Source organism: Triticum dicoccoides, chromosome 4B (genome assembly GCF_002162155.2).
Source record: "Triticum dicoccoides isolate Atlit2015 ecotype Zavitan chromosome 4B, WEW_v2.0, whole genome shotgun sequence".
Lineage (NCBI taxonomy): Eukaryota > Viridiplantae > Streptophyta > Magnoliopsida > Poales > Poaceae > Triticum > Triticum dicoccoides.
In genome coordinates this window covers 682,951,503-682,970,983 of record NC_041387.1, presented here as the reverse complement: position 1 = coordinate 682,970,983, position 19,481 = coordinate 682,951,503, and positions in this window count along the sequence as shown.

Sequence of the window (19,481 nt, the reverse complement as noted above, 5' to 3'; positions counted from 1 at the left end):
GTGAAAAGGCAGAGGTCCTACCAATTGATCAAAATTAGTTACCACGAAAAAGATTGTAATACTCCCTCCTTACAGTAAATTTAGACGCATTGCTCAAACAAACATATATAGGAACAAAAAATAGGATGACTATTTGAGGCTCAACGTAATTTTTTCACGAATACGCTTGGAAGCGTATCTTTGCATTGATAGGGGATAGAAAGTACAGGTTGGCATCACGGTTGCGTGCACAGGAAGGCGCTACAGCGATGCAAGCGAGCATGGGAATGGGATGCCCAGCCCTACAAGACCAGTTACATTACGGGGATAATAGTGCTAAGTCATTTGGCTCCGGCACTGGTCCAGGAGCGTGCCTCTTCTTGAATTGCCGCTAGGAGAGAGGTGGAGGAGGGAGCTATCTTGTCGAAGATCACATCATTACGGTGACGCCAAAGAGACCAAGCCGTAAGCACCGCAATGGTGGAGACCCCACGGCGCTTGTCGGCAGACGTCAGAGGAAGGGTGTCGCTCAGCTAGTCGAAGAACCCTAGCGTGCCATCTGGAGCCGCGGCTGTGGGACATCACCAGGAGAGGATGCCCTGCCAGACGGTGCAGGCAAAGACACACTCGACAAGGATATGATGTAGGGTCTCGGCCTGCTGAGAGCACAACACACAGGCCGGTTCATGCGGAAGCCCGCGGCGAGAGAGCCGGTCAGCCGTCCAGCAGCGATTGACGGATGCAAGGTAGGTGAAGAACTTGACCGAGAGGGGGGCGCCAGTTTTCCAAACAATGCGCCAGTGTTCGGACGCCGTGGAACCAATAAAAAGAGCATTGTAGCAGGAGGCAGCAGAGTATTCGCCATGCTCCGTCCACTTCCAGCGGATGGCGTCAGGCTCCGTGGTAAGATCGACAGACTAGAGTCTGCCCCATAAATCAACATACTGGAGCATGGCCTCTGGGCCTGGGGAGCCATGGATGTCTCTGATCCAGGTGCGATCATGGAGGGCGGCCGCGACCGTGCAAGATCGGCGCGATCGAATCGACACCAAGGCCACCAGGCTCGGGGTAAGCTCCTGGATGGAGCGGCCTTGCATCCACTTATCAGTCCAGAAGCGACAGGAAGTGCCATTACCGAGGATCCATGAGGTCGAGGCCCGAAAGAATTGAAGTGCCTCAGGGTCCGTTGGCGGTTGAAGATGGGACCAAGGGCGCGAACTCTCAGAAGCAGACAGCCAGAGCCATCTGATGCGCAGAGAGATGCCCATCCGGAGAAGATTGCGGATCCCAAGGCCACCAAGCTCGATTGGGCGGCAGACACGCGCCCAACTGACAAGACAAGAACCCGCACGAGCGTCTTTGCGGCCATGCCAAAGAAAATCTCGGATGATCCTGTTCACCTTCTTAAGAATAGGAGGGGAGAGCGACATGGCAAGAAGAATATGCACGGGCATGGCTGTTAAAACTTGCCGGACCAGGGCCAGGCGCTCTCCACGCGAGAGGAGTGCGCCTTCCAAGTTGCCAGCTTGCGTAGCAGCTTGTCGACGATGGGCTGGAGCTGAGAAGCCAGTACCTTACGGAGAGAGAGAGGAAGACCAAGATACTGAATCGGGAAGGCCACAACTGGGCAAGCCAGGGTGGCTCCGACTACGTCGGACATCTCGTCAGGGCACTGAATCGGTGCAGCCAAGCACTTGGCAAAGTTGGTGCATAGACCGGAAATGGACCCGAAGAAGTCCAGGATACCACTAACTGCGGAGAGCTCAGAAGGATCAGGGTGGCAAAAGATGACCACGTCGTCCGCGAAGAGAGAAACGCTCGAAGCGGCCTACCGCTCTATGAGGCGTCGGATGGTGCCGGTGGTGGAGTAGAGAGTTGAGGACATCGATGGCAAGAGTGAATAGCATTGGGGAGACCGGGTCACCCTGTCGGAGGCCTTGGTGGTGAGCGATGGGGAGGCCTGGGGTGCCATTGATCATGACCCTCGTGGAAGCCGTGGAGATGAGGATGGAAATCCACTCTCTCCAACGAGGACCAAAGCCCAGGTGTTCCAGAACCTGAAGAAGGAAGGGCCAGGAGACCGAATCAAAGGCGCGAGCAATGTCCATCTTGAGAAGGACACGAGGGAGCCGGAGCCTGTGTAGCTGCCTTGCCGTTTGCTGGACTAGGATGAAGTTTTCATGCACACTTCTTCCCGCGATGAAGGCGCTCTGATTGGACGAAACCATCTCGCCCAGCCGAAGAGCCAGTCTGAGAGAAAGAACCTTGGCGAAGAGCTTCGCGACGAGGTGAATGAGGCTAATGGGCCGGTAGTCGGTCAGGGAAGCTGCGTCTGGTTTCTTGGGGATCAAGGTAACGAGAGCCTCGTTTAGCCTCTGGAATGCACGTCCGTTCAAGCGTATAGCTTGTCGAAGACGGCACAGAGATCGTGCTTGATAACATCCCAGCAGGAGCAAAGGAATTCCGCGGTAAATCCATCGGGGCCCGGAGCCTTTGAAAGGATCGATATAGTTGACTAGAGGGGGGGTGAATAGGCAACTAACAATTTTTAAGCTTTTCTTTAACAATTTAAACTTTGCAACAAAATAGGTTGTCTAGATATGCAACTACGTGGACAACCTATATGATGCAATGAAAACTAGTACACAAGCAAGCAATAGATACAACACAAGTAAGCTTGCAAAAGTAAAGGCACGAAATAACCAAGAGTGGAGCCGGTGAAGACGAGGATGTGTTACCGAAGTTCCTTCCTTTTAAAGGGAAGTACGTATCCGTTAGAGCGGTGTGGAGGCACAATGCTCCCCAAGAAGCCACTAGGGCCACCGTAACCTCCTCACGCCCTCACACAATGCGAGATGTCGTGATTCCACTATTGGTGCCCTTGAAGGCGGCGACCGAACCTTTACAAACAAGGTTGGGGCAATCTCCACAACAATTGGAGGCTCCCAACAACACCATGAAGCTTCACCACAATGGAGTATGGCTTCGAGGTGACCTCAACCGTCTAGGGTGCTCAAACACCCAAGAGTAACAAGATCCGCTAGGGATAAGTGGGGGGAATCAAATCTCTCTTGGTGGAAGTGTAGATCGGAGCCTTGTCACCCAATCCCGAGCAAATCAACAAGTTTGATTGGCTAGGGAGAGAGATCGGGCGAAAATGGAGCTTGGAGCAACAATGGAGCTTGGAGATGGAAGAGGTGGTCAACTAGAGGTAGGAGACGCCCCTTATATAGTCATGGGAAAGATCCAACCGTTATCCACATGTTCAGCCTGCGACAAGCGGTACTACCGCTCCAGGGGCGCGGTACTACCGCAAGGCCACGCAGTACTACCGTGGAGGGCCACGGTACTTCCGCGGCAGCAGCAGAGGCCGGGACTTTCCTGACTAAGGCGCAGTACTACCGCAAGCGCGGTACTACCGCTCCCCCTTGCGGTACTACCGCAAGGCAGGAAAGTCACTGCCTACGAAGAGCGTGGATGAAATAAATTACATCCGTGCCTACTTCCGCTAAAAATGAGACAGTGCAAAAATCCGACGCGGTACTACCGCGCAAGAAGCGCGGTACTACCGTAGAGGCGCGGATGTAAAAAATTACATCCGCTCCTACTACCGTGACGCCGCGGTACTAGGTAGGAGGGCCACGGTACTATGACTCTGAGGGAGCGGTACTACCGTGGGCTCCCGCGGTACTACCGCGCTGGACGAGCGGTACTATCGTGGGGGCGCGGATGTAAAAAATTACATCCGCCCCTACTACCATACCGGAGCGGCACTAGGCCTGGGAGCCACGGTACTAAGGCTCCAGAGGAGCGGTACTACCGTGACCCGCAGCGGTACTACCGCGGGTGCTTGCGGTACTACCGCTCCATCGAGCAGTACTACCGCAAGTACAGCAGTAGCTGTCTGATTATGCACAACTAGGATAACGGAAAGACGCTCCAAAGGCAAGGAAAGGTAGGATATGTGTACGTGTTGATTCCACCCAAACCTTTCCGACGCGGACCCCCTCTTAATAGTACGGCTCTCCTACGAGTCAAATCCACCAAAGAGAAACGTAGAACAACGCCATCTTCAATAGTCTCCGAAGAGCACCGAATCGTCTCGTGCCTAGTGATGAAGTGTCTGAGAAACTCAAGGCACACGATTAGTCCGCAAAAGCATTGTCATCAATCACCAAAACACTTTAGGGATAAAATGCCCTTACAATCTCCCCATTTTTGGTGGATTGATGACAATACGGGATTTGCACATAGATGAGATAATATTGAGCAAAGGCAAACCCCTCCTCTCTAAAATATAGACGGGCTCCCCCTAGATGTGTGCAATCTAGATGAATGCTTTGGACTGCATAGCACACAAACTAGGATCAACACTCTCCCTATGTTTTAGAGACCAAGGCATGATAATTAACATCTAAGTAGAGCATAGCATATAGGTAGCACAATATATCACAAGCTCGCTAGGATAGATAGAGTGCATAAGTCTGACACCAAACAAAGTCAAGCAACCCAAAGCAACTGAAACGAGGTTCAACACGAGAAAGCAGCAAACACAACGAACACGAATGACGATGCAAATCCCTACACTCTCTCCCCCTTTGGCATCGAGACGCCAAAAAGGCAAAGAGGACACCTACACACAAGGGGTGGCTCAAGCAGGGAACTCATCCCAAGCCTCCTCGTCAGACTCCTCGGCAACAGGGATGGCCTCCTCGACGTCCTCCTCGGAATCAGTCCATTTGTAGCCTTGCTTCTCCATCCACTCGGCCTCTAGGGTGATGCGATCCTCAGAACCACCAGACACGTCCTCGCCATACAGCTTCAAGATCTTCTTGTCCCGGCGGCGACTCTCCTTAGAGGCCACGTGAGTCCTGTACTGACCCTTGGCTTGCATGAAGAAAAGAGTCTTCATCTTGTCCTTCAGCTTCTTGGCCCACGAAGGCATAGAGGAACTCTGGGACGACCTAGCAGCACGGTCCTCAGCAACATCCTCGGCCCCAGCATCCCCCTCATCAACAATAGCCCTAGCAGCAGACGCCTCAGCACGAGTAGTAGTGTCGGCACATTGGGGCTTGACACACAGACAGATGGGATCATGGCGAATCCAGTCTGGGGCAAGGAACTCCTCCCCAGGGAACATCTTCTCCCATGTCTTCGAGATCAGCAGAAACAGATAGGGCCCATAGATAGGCACCTTGCGGTTGAACACCGCAAACCGAAGCTCACACCACATGATGTGTGAGACATCAAGTGGATGAGTCTGAGACAACCGAGCCTCCTCACAAATGAGCATCATATCCACCATATAAGCATGAACCTTGTCTTTGTCACCAATGCGAGGGAACAAGGAGTTGCGGAAGATGCGGTACATGATATCCAGAAAAGAGTTGAGCACCAACCCTGTCTTGCCATTGGCGAGTGCCTTCTCAACATAGTATGGTGCAAGCTTGTCCTTGTTGGCAGATTCAGAGTTTGCATGGGGGCGAACACCCATGGGAGTGTCGAGCCTGTCATCAGGAACCTGGAGCAAATCCATGAACTCCTTCCAGGTAGCAGTCAGCTGACGGCCATTGGTCATCCAGGTCATCCTCTGCTCCTCATTAGAGTGAAAGTATACTGAGGCAAAGAACTGACAGATAAGCTCAGGGTCATAGTCAAGGTGAAAGGATATCACATGCTCAATGCCAAACTGCTCCACCAAGTCCAGAGCCTCTCCAAAGTATGCACGGAACTTGTCCTTCCTCATGTGATGCATTTCAATCCATTTCACATCCACGTAGGTATTCTGCTTGTTCTTGATGACATCCAGATAAATGAGAGTCTGTTGCTTGTTCCAAAACAGCTCACAACCTTTGATAGAGGCACGAGGGTGCACATACGGGTGGAGTTGCCTGAGACGGACGTACTCAGATTGGGGTATCTCGTCCATGCCCTTAGCGGGTTCCTTGTGCTTGCTAGCAGATGACTTGACATTGCGCTTGGGGGCAGAAGAGCCCTCCGGTGCTTCACCTGGATTGCGCAGACGCTTGGAGCCAGTGTCACGACTGGGATTGGAATGGCGAGAGCCACCACCTGAGACACGAACGCAAAACACCAACGAAACGCAAAGAGGATCAATGCCAAGACCAAGGCAAAGCACAAGAAACACATAGAAAGTATACGTGAAAAGTTGCCATGAGGTAGATGTGAAGAACGGTAGTACTGCCAGATCCTGTGGTACTAAAATATTAGTACCACTCTAGGGCGCGGTAGTACCGTGCGAGGCACGGTAGTACCATGGTTGGAGCGGTAGTAGAGTTTTAGTGCCGCAGGGAGTGCGGTAGTACCGCGCCTGAGGGCGGTAGTACCGGACGAGTGGTAGTACCACGCCAGATGGGCGGTAGTACTGCACCGCGTCAGATCCAAACGACGATTTGAATCGGAAAAGAACCGCGAAACCCCGGTAGTGCTACGGTGATCAAATCTAGCACAGGACAAAGTACAAGTATAATTCCTACGCACTACTACGCTCCTTCATCCTACTCTTGCAAAGATTAAGCCTAGGAATCTTAAGAACACACAAGTCTCCCCCAAAACCTAGAGACAACAAACACAACAACAAGGAGAGGGAGTTGGGGAAAGACCTTGGTCCATAGCAAGAGCACGTGGTGGGGAACGATCCCACCAGTCGGAATCACGGGAGGGCAGCCGGAGGCGGAGATCCGGCGACGGACGCCGGCTCCATTCTTGAACGAGGGAGAGAGAAAGACGAGATGGGGAACTGGCGAATGGGTATGGGGGAGTTAGAACTCCCCCTGCCTGGCCTTATCCCCACGCGCCCGACCCGTCGCGGTAGTACCGCTGGTCATTGCGGTAGTACCGCTTGGGCGGAAGTACCGCACCGAAGCGGTAGTACCGCTCTCCTGGCGGTAGTAAAAAATTACTGCCGCGTGGGGGCGGTAGTACCGTGCTCCCCTCACGCGGTAGTACCGTAGCATGCTGCGGTAGTACCGTGAGCTCAAGAAAATGCAAGTTTCGACACACACGAAAAGAGATCTTTGCAAAGAAACTTTTCAGCACAAAAGACACCACAAGAACACAAACAAAACAAAGGCAGAAAGGCAACAAGAAACAACCGCGCAACCTAACTTCTCAAAAGGAGAGGATGGTGGCCGGAGCCACCTATGTTTGAGTTAGTTGGTATGGCATGACCAAAACTCGTCTTTGAAGCACAAGTACCATCAAAAATGGCTAATGTGAAAGAGTTGATCTATTTATGCATAATGGGGGGAGGGAAAGTTCATTGAGAGAACAACACTCCCCCTATGTCCATGCCTACACCTAAACTAGACAACAAGTTGAGTGTGGTGGGGGGTGCACGAGTTCAAGACAGATTGCTCGAATCAATGATATTTAGCTCATGCCTTAACTCGCGAAATCTTGCTTCATCCAAGGGCTTCGTGAAAATATTTGCAAGGTTATCATGAGTGTTGACATACTTGAGATCAATCTCCCCTCGCCTAATGTGATCCCAGATGAAATGATACCGAATCTCAATATGCTTCGTCTTGAAGTGTTGCACCGGGTTGAGAGAAATCTTGATGGCACTTTTGTTGTCACACCAAAGAGGCACTTTGTCACAAATGACACCGTATTCCTTTAAAGTTTGCCTCATCCATAATATTTGTGCACAGCAACTACCGGCCGCCACATATTCGCTTCGGTGGAAGAGAGAGACACACAACTTTGCTTCTTGGAAGACCAACTCACCAAAGAGCACCCAAGAAACTGGCACCCTCCGGAAGTGGACTTCCTATCCACTTTGTCTCCCGCCCAATCGGAATCCGTAAAACCTTCAAGCTTGAAGTTTGCCCCTCTTGGGTACCATAAGCCAAAGTTTGAGGTATGAGCCAAATATCGAGAGATTCGCTTGACCGCCACATAGTGACTTTCCTTCGGTGCGGCTTGAAACCGTGCACACATTCCCACACTCAACATGATATCTGGTCTAGATGCACAAAGGTAAAGCAAGGAGCCAATCATGGAGCGATATACCTTTTGATCCACCGCTTTACCATTGGGATCAATGTCAAGTTGGCATTTGGTGGGTGTTGGTGTAGAAGCCGGCTTGACATCACTTAGCTTGAATCTCTTTAGCATGTCTTGAGTGTATTTGGCTTGGTTGATGAAGGTTCCTTCTCTTCTTTGTTTGATATCAAAACCAAGGAAGAACTTCAACTCTCCCATCGAAGACATCTTGAACTTGGAGGTCATGAGAGCGGCAAATTCCTCATTGAAAGCTTTGTTAGGGGAACCAAAGATAATATCATCAACATATAGTTGGCATACAAACAACTCCCCTTTGACCTTCTTAGTAAAAAGAGTGGGATCGATTTGTCCTACTTCAAAACCACGATCTTGTAACAACTCGGTAAGGTGGTCATACCACGCACGTGGGGCTTGTTTAAGGCCATAGAGTGCCTTATCGAGTTGATACACATGATCCGGGAACTAGGGGTCCTCGAACCCGGGGGGTTGCTTGACATAGACCAACTCATTAATGGGACCATTAAGAAAAGCACTTTTCACATCCATTTGTTGCAACTTAAAGTTGTGATGGGAAGCATAAGCAATCAACAAACGAATGGATTCAAGACGAGCAACGGAGCAAAGGTTTCACCGTAGTCGATACCCTCGACTTGGGAGTAGCCTTGTGCTACCAATCTTGCCTTGTTGCGAATGATGTTCCCATGAGCATCTTGCTTGTTCTTGAAGATCCACTTGGTTCCAATGACGTTGTGGTTCCCTGATGGCCTTGGCACCAATCTCCACACCTTGTTGTACTCGAAGTTGTTGAGTTCTTCATGCATGGCATTGAGCCAATCCGAGTCTTCGAGCGCCTCATAGACCTTTTGGGGTTCAAAACAAGAGACAAACGCGTGATGTTCACAATAGTTTGCTAATTGTCTGCGAGTGCTTACCCCCTTTCTTAGGCTTCCAACCACATTCTCCATGAGATGACCTTTGGTTGTGAGTTTGGAAGCAATCTTCGCGGCACGACGCTCTAATTCCTCCTCGGATGTGGGAGGAGGGTTAACTTGATAATCTTGAGCGCCGTCATGAGCTTGTTCTTGATCTTGAGCTTGCTCATGATCTTGAACTTGCTTGGGGGGAAGAACTTGACCTTGGGCATCATTTAGAGGTTCACCACCATCTCGAGGTTGATCTTGCCCTTGGTCTTGTTCATGAGGTTGAGGGCCTTCACTTTGTTCTTCGGAAGCGTGTGGGTCTTGGGGAGGTGATGGCTCCACTTGAGTGGAGCATTGTCCTTCTCCTTCGGCCACAAGGGGTTCCTCAATGGGTAGAATATGACCAATACCCATTCTTCTTATGGCTTTGGGAGGAATTTCATCACCTACATCACAAGTACCACTTTGCTCCACTTGGGAGCCGTTATTTTCGTCAAACTCCACGTTACACGTCTCCTCAATGAGTCCGGTGGACTTGTTGAGAACATGGTAAGCATGAGAGTTTGTAGCATAACCAACAAATATGCCCTCATGAGCTCTAGCCTCAAATTTAGACAAATGAACACCTTTCTTGAGAATGAAACACTTACAACCAAACACCCGGAAGTACTTGAGGTTGGGCTTGTTGCCGGTGAGTATCTCATAAGGAGTCTTGTTCAAGCCTTTGCGGAGATAGAGCCGATTGGATGCATGACATGCGGTGTTGATGGCTTCGGCCCAAAAGTTGTATGGAGACTTGAACTCCGCCATCATGGTCCTAGCCGCATCCATCAACGTCCAGTTCTTCCTCTCCGCCACACCATTTTGTTGAGGGGTATATGGAGCAGCATATTGGTGCTTGATCCCCTCATCACTAAGAAACTCATCCAAGGTGTAGTTCTTGAACTCGGTGCCGTTGTCACTTCTGATTGTCAAGATCTTTGCTTTATGTTGACGTTGAGCTTCATTTGCAAAGTTGATGACGGTTTTGTTGGAAATATGCCCTAGAGGCAATAATAAAAGTATTATTATATTTCAATGTTCATGATAAATGTCTTTTATTCATGCTATAACTGTATTATCCGGAAATCGTAATACACGTGTGAATACTTAGACCTCAATATGTCCCTGGTGAGCCTCTAGTTGACTAGCTCGTTGTGATCAACAGATAGTCATGGTTTCCTGACTATGGACATTGGATGTCGTTGATAACGGGATCACATCATTAGGAGAATGATGTGATGGACAAGACCCAATCATAAGCATAGCATAAAAGATCGTGTAGTTCGTTTTGCTAGAGCTTTGCCAATGTCAAGCATCTCTTCCTTCGACCATGAGATCGTGTAACTCCCGGATACCGTAGGGGTGCCTTGGGTGTATCAAACGTCACAACGTAACTGGGTGACTATAAAGGTGCATTACAGGTATCTCCGAAAGTATCTGTTGGGTTGACACGGATCGAGACTGGGATTTGTCACTCCGTATGACGGAGAGGTATCTCTGGGCCCACTCGGTAATGCATCATCATAATGAGCTCAATGTGACCAAGGTGTTGGACACGGGATCATGCATTACGGTACGAGTAAAGTGACTTGCCGGTAACGAGACTGAACAAGGTATTGGGATACCGACGATCGAGTCTCGGGCAAGTAACGTACCGATTGACAAAGGGAATTGCATACAGGGTTTGATCGAATCCTCGACATCGTGGTTCATCCGATGACAACATCGAGGAGCATGTGGGAGCCATCATGGGTATCCAGATCCCGCTGTTGGTTATTGACCTGAGAGCGTCTCGGTCATGTCTGCATGTCTCCTGAACCCGTAGGGTCTACACACTTAAGGTTCGGTGACGCTAGGGTTATTAGGAAGACTAGTATGTGACTACCGAATGTTGTTCGGAGTCCCGGATGGGATCCTGGACGTCACGAGGAGCTCCGGAAGGGTCCGGAGGTAAATATTTATATATGGGAAGTTGTCAAACAGACACCGGGAAGTTTCAGGGTCATACCGGTATTGTACCGGGGCCACCAGAAGGGTTCCGGGGGTCCACCGGGAGGGGCCACCCCTCCCGGGGGGCCACATGGGCTGCGTGGGGCAGGGAGCCAGCCCCTGGTGGGCTGGCCGCACCCCCTCCCTTGGGCCCATGCGCCTAGGGTTGAGGGGGGAACCCTAGAGGGGGCGCCCCCCTTGGCTTGGGGGGCAAGCCACCCTCTCCCCCTCTCCCCTTGGCCGCCGCACCCCCCCTAGATGGGTTCTAGGGGGCCGGCCCCCTTCTCCCTTCCCCCTATAAATAGAGGGGTGAGGGGAGGGCAGCCGCACCACCCTCCAAGGCGCAGCCCTCCCCTCCCCAACACCTCTCCTCCTCCGTTGTGTGCTTGGCGAAGCCCTGTCGGAGTACTGCCTCTCCACCATCACCACGCCGTCGTGCTGCCGGTGGAGCTGTCTTCCTCAACCTCTCCTTCCCCCTTGCTGGATCAAGAAGGAGGAGACGTCTCCCGTCCCGTACGTGTGTTGAACGCGGAGGTGCTGTCCGTTTAGCACTTGGTCATCGGTGATTCGAATCACGTCGAGTACGACTCCATCATCACCTTGCAAGCTTCCGCACGCGATCTACAAGTGGTATGTAGATGCTAACTCTCTCCCTTGACTCGTTGCTTAGATGAACTCATAGATGGATCTTGGTGAAACCGTAGGAAAAATTTTAATTTTCTGCAACGTTCCCCAACAGTGGCATCATGAGCTAGGTCTATGCGTAGTTCTCTTTGCACGAGTAGAACACAATTTTGTTGTGGGCGTGGATTTTGTCATCTTACTTGCCTCTACTAGTCTTTTCTTGCTCAACGGTATTGTGGGATGAAGCGGCCCGGACCAACCTTACATGTACGCTTACGTGAGACCGGTTCCACCGACTGACATGCACTAGTTGCATAAGGTGGCTGGCGGGTGTCTGTCTCTCCCACTTTAGTTGGAGTGGAATCGATGAACAGGGCCCTTATGAAGGGTAAATAGAAGTTGACAAAATCACGTTGTGGTGATTCATAGGTAAGAAAACGTTCTTGCTAGAACCCAATTGCAGCCACGTAAAAGATGCAACAACAATTAGAGGACGTCTAACTTGTTTTTGCAGCGATTGATCATGTGATGTGATATGGCCAGAAGTTGTGATGAATGATGAATTGTGATGTATGAGATCATGTTCTTTGTAATAGGATTCACGACTTGCATGTCGATGAGTATGACAACCGGCAGGAGCCATAGGAGTTGTCTTTATTTTTTGTATGACCTGCGTGTCACTGAATAACGCCATGTAAACTACTTTACTTTATTGCTAAACGTTAGTCATAGAAGTAGAAGTAGTCGTTGGCGTGACAACTTCATGAAGACACGATGATGGAGATCATGATGATGGAGATCATGGTGTCAAGCCGGTGACAAGATGATCATGGAGCCCCGAAGATGAAGATCAATGGAGCTATATGATATTGGCCATATCATGTCACAACTATATAATTGCATGTGATGTTTATTATGTTTATGCATCTTGTTTACTTAGGACGACGGTAGTAAATAAGATGATCCCTTATAAAATTTCAAGAAGTGTTCTCCCCTAACTGTGCACCGTTGCTACAGTTCATCGCTTCTAAGCACCACGTGATGATCGGGTGTGATGGATTCTTACGTTCACATACAACGGGTGTAAGACAGTTTTACACAGCGAAAACACTTAGGGTTAACTTGACGAGCCTAGCATGTGCAGACATGGCCTCGGAACACGGAGACCGAAAGGTCGAACACGAGTCGTATGGAAGATACGATCAACATGAGAATGTTCACCGACGATGACTAGTCCGTCTCACGTGATGATCGGACACGGCCTAGTCGACTCGGATCGTGTAAAACTTAGATGACTAAAGGGATGTCTAATCTGAGTGGGAGTTCATAATTTGATTAGAACTTAATTATCATGAACTTAGTCTAAAACCTTTGCAAATATGTCTTGTAGATCAAATGGCCAACGCTCATGTCAACATGAACTTCAACGCGTTCCTAGAGAAAACCAAGCTGAAAGATGATGGCAGCAACTATACGGACTGGGTCCGGAACCTGAGGATCATCCTCATAGCTGCCAGGAAACAATATGTCCTAGAAGGACCGCTAGGTGACGCTCCCGTCCCAGAGAACCAAGACATTATGAATGCTTGGCAAACTCGCGCTGATGATTACTCCCTCGTTCAGTGCGGCATGCTTTACAGCTTAGAACCGGGGCTCCAAAAGCGTTTTGAGCACCACGGAGCATATGAGATGTTCGAAGAGCTGAAACTAGTTTTTCAAGCTCATGCCCGGGTCGAGAGATATGATGTCTCCGACAAGTTCTACAGTTGTAAGATGGAGGAAAACAGTTCTGTCAGTGAGCACATCCTGAAGATGTCTGGGTTGCACAACCGTATGACCTAGCTGAACATTAACCTCCCAGATGAGGCGGTCATTGACAGAATCCTCCAGTCGCTCCCACCAAGCTACAAGAGCTTTGTGATGAACTACAACATGCAGGGGATGGAAAAGACCATTCCTGAAGTGTTCTCGATGCTGAAGTCAGCAGAGGCTGAAATCAAGAAAGAACATCAAGTGTTGATGGTCAATAAGACCACTAAGTTCAAGAAGGGCAAGGGTAAGAAGAACTTCAAGAAGGACGGCAAAGATGTTGCCGCGCCTGGTAAGCCAGTTACCGGGAAGAAGTCAAAGAATGGACCCAAGCCTGAGACTGAGTGCTTTTATTGCAAGGGGAAGGGTCACTGGAAGCGGAACTGCCCCAAATACTTAGCGGATAAGAAGGCCGGCAACACCAAAGGTATATTTGATATACATGTGATTGATGTGTACCTTACTAGTACTCGTAGTAACTCCTGGGTATTTGATACCGGTGCCGTTGCTCATATTTGTAACTCACAGCAGGAGCTGCAGAATAAATGGAGACTGGCGAAGGACGAGGTGACGATGCGCGTCGGGAATGGTTCCAGAGTCGATGTGATCGCCGTCGGCACGCTGCCTCTACATTTACCTACGGGATTAGTTTTGAACCTTAATAATTGTTATTTAGTGCCAAGTTTGAGCATGAACATTGTATCTGGATCTCGTTTAATACGAGATGGCTACTCATTTAAGTCTGAGAATAATGGTTGTTCGATTTATATGAGAGATATGTTTTATGGTCATGCTCCGATGGTCAATGGTTTATTCTTAATGAATCTCGAGCGTAATATTACACATGTTCATAGTGTAGATGCCAAAAGATTTAAAGTTGATAACGATAGTCCCACATACTTGTGGCACTGCCGCCTTGGTCACATTGGTGTCAAGCGCATGAAGAAGCTCCATGCCGATGGACTTTTAGAGTCTCTTGATTATGAATCGTTTGACACGTGCGAACCATGCCTCTTGGGCAAAATGACCAAGACTCCGTTCTCCGGAACAATGGAGCGAGCAACCAACTTGTTGGAAATGATACATACCGATGTGTGCGGTCCAATGAGCGTTGAGGCTCGCGGAGGATATCGTTATGTTCTCACTCTCACTGATGACTTGAGTAGATATGGGTATGTCTACTTAATGAAACACAAGTCTGAGACCTTTGAAAAGTTCAAAGAATTTCAGAATGAGGTAGAGAATCAACGTGACCGAAAGATAAAATTCTTACGATCAGATCGTGGAGGAGAATACTTAAGTCACGAATTTGGTACACACTTAAGGAAATGTGGAATCGTTTCACAACTCACGCCGCCTGGAACACCTCAGCGAAACGGTGTGTCCGAACGTCGTAATCGCACTCTATTGGATATGGTGCGGTCTATGATGTCTCTTACCGATTTACCGCTATCATTTTGGGGATACGCTCTAGAGACAGCTACATTCACTTTAAATAGGGCACCGTCTAAATCCGTTGAGACGACACCGTATGAATTATGGTTTGGAAAGAAACCTAAGCTGTCGTTTCTAAAAGTTTGGGGATGCGATGCTTATGTCAAGAAACTTCAACCTGAAAAGCTCGAACCCAAGTCGGAAAAATGCGTATTCATAGGATACCCTAAGGAAACTGGCGGGTATACCTTCTACTTAAGATCCGAAGGCAAGATCTTTGTTGCCAAGAACGGATGCTTTCTGGAAAAAGAGTTTCTCTCGAAAGAAGTAAGTGGGAGGAAAGTAGAACTCGATGAAGTACTACCTCTTGAGCGGGAAAGTGGCGCAGCGCAAGAAACCGTTCCTGTGATGCCCACACCAACTGAAGAGGAAAACAATGATGATGATCAAGGTACTTCGGATCAAGTTACTACTGAACTTCGTAGGTCCACAAGGACACGTTCCGCACCAGAGTGGTACGGCAACCCTATCCTGGAAATCATGTTGTTAGACAACAATGAACCTTCGAACTATGAAGAAGCGATGGCGGGCCCGGATTCCAACAAATGGCTTGAAGCCATGAATTCCGAGATAGAATCCATATATGAAAACAAAGTATGGACTTTGACAGACTTGCCCGATGATCGGCGAGCGATAGAAAACAAATGGATTTTTAAGAAGAAGACGGACGCGGATGGTAATGTTACAATCTATAAGGCTCGACTTGTCGCTAAGGGTTATCGACAAGTTCAAGGGATTGACTACGACGAGACTTTCTCTCCCGCATACTATGATTATGAGATATGGCAGATGGACGTCAAAACAGCATTCCTTAACGGGCATCTTAAGGAAGAACTGTATATGATGCAGCCGGAAGGTTTTGTCGGTCCTCGGAACGCTAACAAAGTATGCAAGCTCCAGCGATCCATTTATGGACTGGTGCAAGCATCTCGGAGTTGGAACATTCACTTTGATGAGATGATCAAAGCGTTTGGGTTTATGCAGACTTATGGAGAAGCCTGCGTTTACAAGAAAGTGAGTGGGAGCTCTGTAGCATTTCTCATATTATATGTAGATGACATACTCTTGATGGGAAATAATATAGAATTTCTGGACAGCATTAAGGCCTACTTGAATAAGTGTTTTTCAATGAAGGACCTTGGAGAAGCTGCTTATATATTAGGCATCAAGATCTATAGAGATAGATCGAGACGCCTCATAGGTCTTTCACAAAGCACATACCTTGATAAGTTTTTGAAGAGGTTCAAAATGGATCAGTCCAAGAAGGGGTTCTTGCCTATGTTACAAGGTGTGAGACTGAGCTCGGCTCAGTCACCGACCACGGCAAAAGATAAAGAAGAGATGAGTGTCATCCCCTATGCTTCGGCCATAGGATCTATTATGTATGCCATGCTGTGTACCAGACCCGATGTAAACCTTGCCGTAAGTTTGGTAGCAAGATACCAAAGTAATCCCGGCAAGGAACACTGGACAGCGGTCAAGAATATCCTGAAGTACCTGAAAAGGACGAAGGACATGTTTCTCGTTTATGGAGGAGACGAAGAGCTCGTCGTAAAGGGTTACGTCGACGCTAGCTTCGACTCAGATCTGGATGACTCTAAGTCACAAACCGGATACGTGTATATGTTGAATGGTGGAGCAGTAAGCTGGTGCAGCTGCAAGCAGAGCGTCGTGGCGGGATCTACGTGTGAAGCGGAGTACATGGCAGCCTCGGAGGCAGCACATGAAGCGATTTGGGTGAAGGAGTTCATCACCGACCTAGGAGTCATACCCAATGCGTCGGGGCCGATCAAACTCTTCTGTGACAACACTGGAGCTATTGCCCTTGCCAAGGAGCCCAGGTTTCACAAGAAGACCAGGCACATCAAGCGTCGTTTCAACTCCATCCGTGAAAATGTTCAAGATGGAGACATAGAGATTTGCAAAGTGCACACGGATCTGAATGTCGCAGATCCGCTGACTAAACCTCTCTCGCGTGCAAAACATGATCAACACCAGAACTCTATGGGTGTTCGATTCATCACAATGTAACTAGATTGGTGACTCTAGTGCAAGTGGGAGACTGTTGGAAATATGCCCTAGAGGCAATAATAAAAGTATTATTATATTTCAATGTTCATGATAAATGTCTTTTATTCATGCTATAATTGTATTATCCGGAAATCGTAATACACGTGTGAATACTTAGACCTCAATATGTCCCTGGTGAGCCTCTAGTTGACTAGCTCGTTGTGATCAACAGATAGTCATGGTTTCCTGACTATGGACATTGGATGTCGTTGATAATGGGATCACATCATTAGGAGAATGATGTGATGGACAAGACCCAATCATAAGCATAGCATAAAAGATCGTGTAGTTCGTTTTGCTAGAGCTTTGCCAATGTCAAGTATCTCTTCCTTCGACCATGAGATCGTGTAACTCTCGGATACCGTAGGGGTGCCTTGGGTGTATCAAACGTCACAACGTAACTGGGTGACTATAAAGGTGCATTACAGGTATCTCCGAAAGTATCTGTTGGGTTGACACGGATCGAGACTGGGATTTGTCACTCCGTATGACGGAGAGGTATCTCTGGGCCCACTCGGTAATGCATCATCATAATGAGAATGTGACCAAGGTGTTGGACACGGTATCATGCATTACGGTACGAGTAAAGTGACTTGCCGGTAACAAGACTGAACAAGGTATTGGGATACCGACGATCGAGTCTCGGGCAAGTAACGTACCGATTGACAAAGGGAATTGCATACAGGGTTTGATCGAATCCTCGACATCGTGGTTCATCCGATGACAACATCGAGGAGCATGTGGGAGCCATCATGGGTATCCAGATCCCGCTGTTGGTTATTGACCTGAGAGCGTCTCGGTCATGTCTGCATGTCTCCCGAACCCGTAGGGTCTACACACTTAAGGTTCGGTGATGCTAGGGTTATTAGGAAGACTAGTATGTGACTACCGAATGTTGTTCGGAGTCCCGGATGGGATCCTGGACGTCACGAGGAGCTCCGAAAGGGTCCGGAGGTAAAGATTTATATATGGGAAGTTGTCAAACAGACACCGGGAAGTTTCGGGGTCATACCGGTATTGTACCGGGGCCACCAGAAGGGTTCCGGGGGTCCACCGGGAGGGGCCACCCCTCCCGGGGGGCCACATGGGCTGCGTGGGGCAGGGAGCCAGCCCCTGGTGGGCTGGCCGCACCCCCTCCCTTGGGCCCATGCGCCTAGGGTTGAGGGGGGAACCCTAGAGGGGGCGCCCCCCTTGGCTTGGGGGGCAAGCCACCCTCTCCCCCTCTCCCCTTGGCCGCCGCACCCCCCTAGATGGGTTCTAGGGGGCCGGCCCCCTTCTCCCTTCCCCCTATAAATAGAGGGGTGAGGGGAGGGCAGCCGCACCACCCTCCAACGCGCAGCCCTCCCCTCCCCAACACCTCTCCTCCTCCGTTGTGTGCTTGGCGAAGCCCTGTCGGAGTACTGCCTCTCCACCATCACCACGCTGTCGTGCTGCCGGTGGAGCTGTCTTCCTCAACCTCTCCTTCCCCCTTGCTGGATCAAGAAGGAGGAGACGTCTCCCGTCCCGTACGTGTGTTGAACGCGGAGGTGCTGTCCGTTCAGCACTTGGTCATCGGTGATTCGAATCACGTCGAGTACGACTCCATCATCACCTTGCAAGCTTCCGCACGTGATCTACAAGTGGTATGTAGATGCTAAATCTCTCCCTTGACTCGTTGCTTAGATGAACTCATAGATGGATCTTGGTGAAACCGTAGGAAAAATTTTAATTTTCTGCAACGTTCCCCAACAGGTTTGTTGAGTCTCACTCTTCCTCTTGAAGAAGTATACCCAAGTGTATCTTGAATAATCATCCACAATCACCAAGCAATACTTTTTTTCCTCCAAGACTATCAAAAGATGGAGGCCCAAAGAGATCCATGTGAAGGAGCTCCAAGGGTCTCTTCGAGTAGATGATGGTCGAGGGAGGGTGAGCCTTCTCATGAAGCTTTCCTTCAATACAAGCACTGCAAGCACGATCTTTGGCAAAACTAACATTTGTTAGTCCACAAACATGGTCCCCCTTGAGAAGACTTTGCAAAGATCTCATATTGACGTGGGCTAAACGGCGATGCCAAAGCCATCCCACGTCAACTTTAGCCATTAGGCATGTCGCGGTCTTAGTGGGTCGCTCCGAAAAGTTAATCACATAGAGACCATTCTCGGCATTCCCAACAAAGGCTACTTTAAGAGTCTTGCTCCACAAGAGGGCCACGGTATCAATGTCAAAGAAAGTAGCAAAACCCATGAGTGCAAGTTGACGAACGGAAAGCAAATTGTATGCAAGGGACTCAACAAGCATGACTTTCTCGATCGTTAGATCATGAGAAATGACAACCTTGCCGAGACCCAATACCTTAAAATGTGATGCATCACCCCACTCGACATTGGTGGGCACAGATGGAATCTTTTGCATGTCCACCATCATGTCCTTGCTCCCGGTCATATGATTTGTTGCTCCACTATCGAGCAACCATGATCCCCCACCGGAAGCAAACACCTACAAGAGATCAATGCTTGGTTTTAGGTACCCATTTAGTAATGGGTC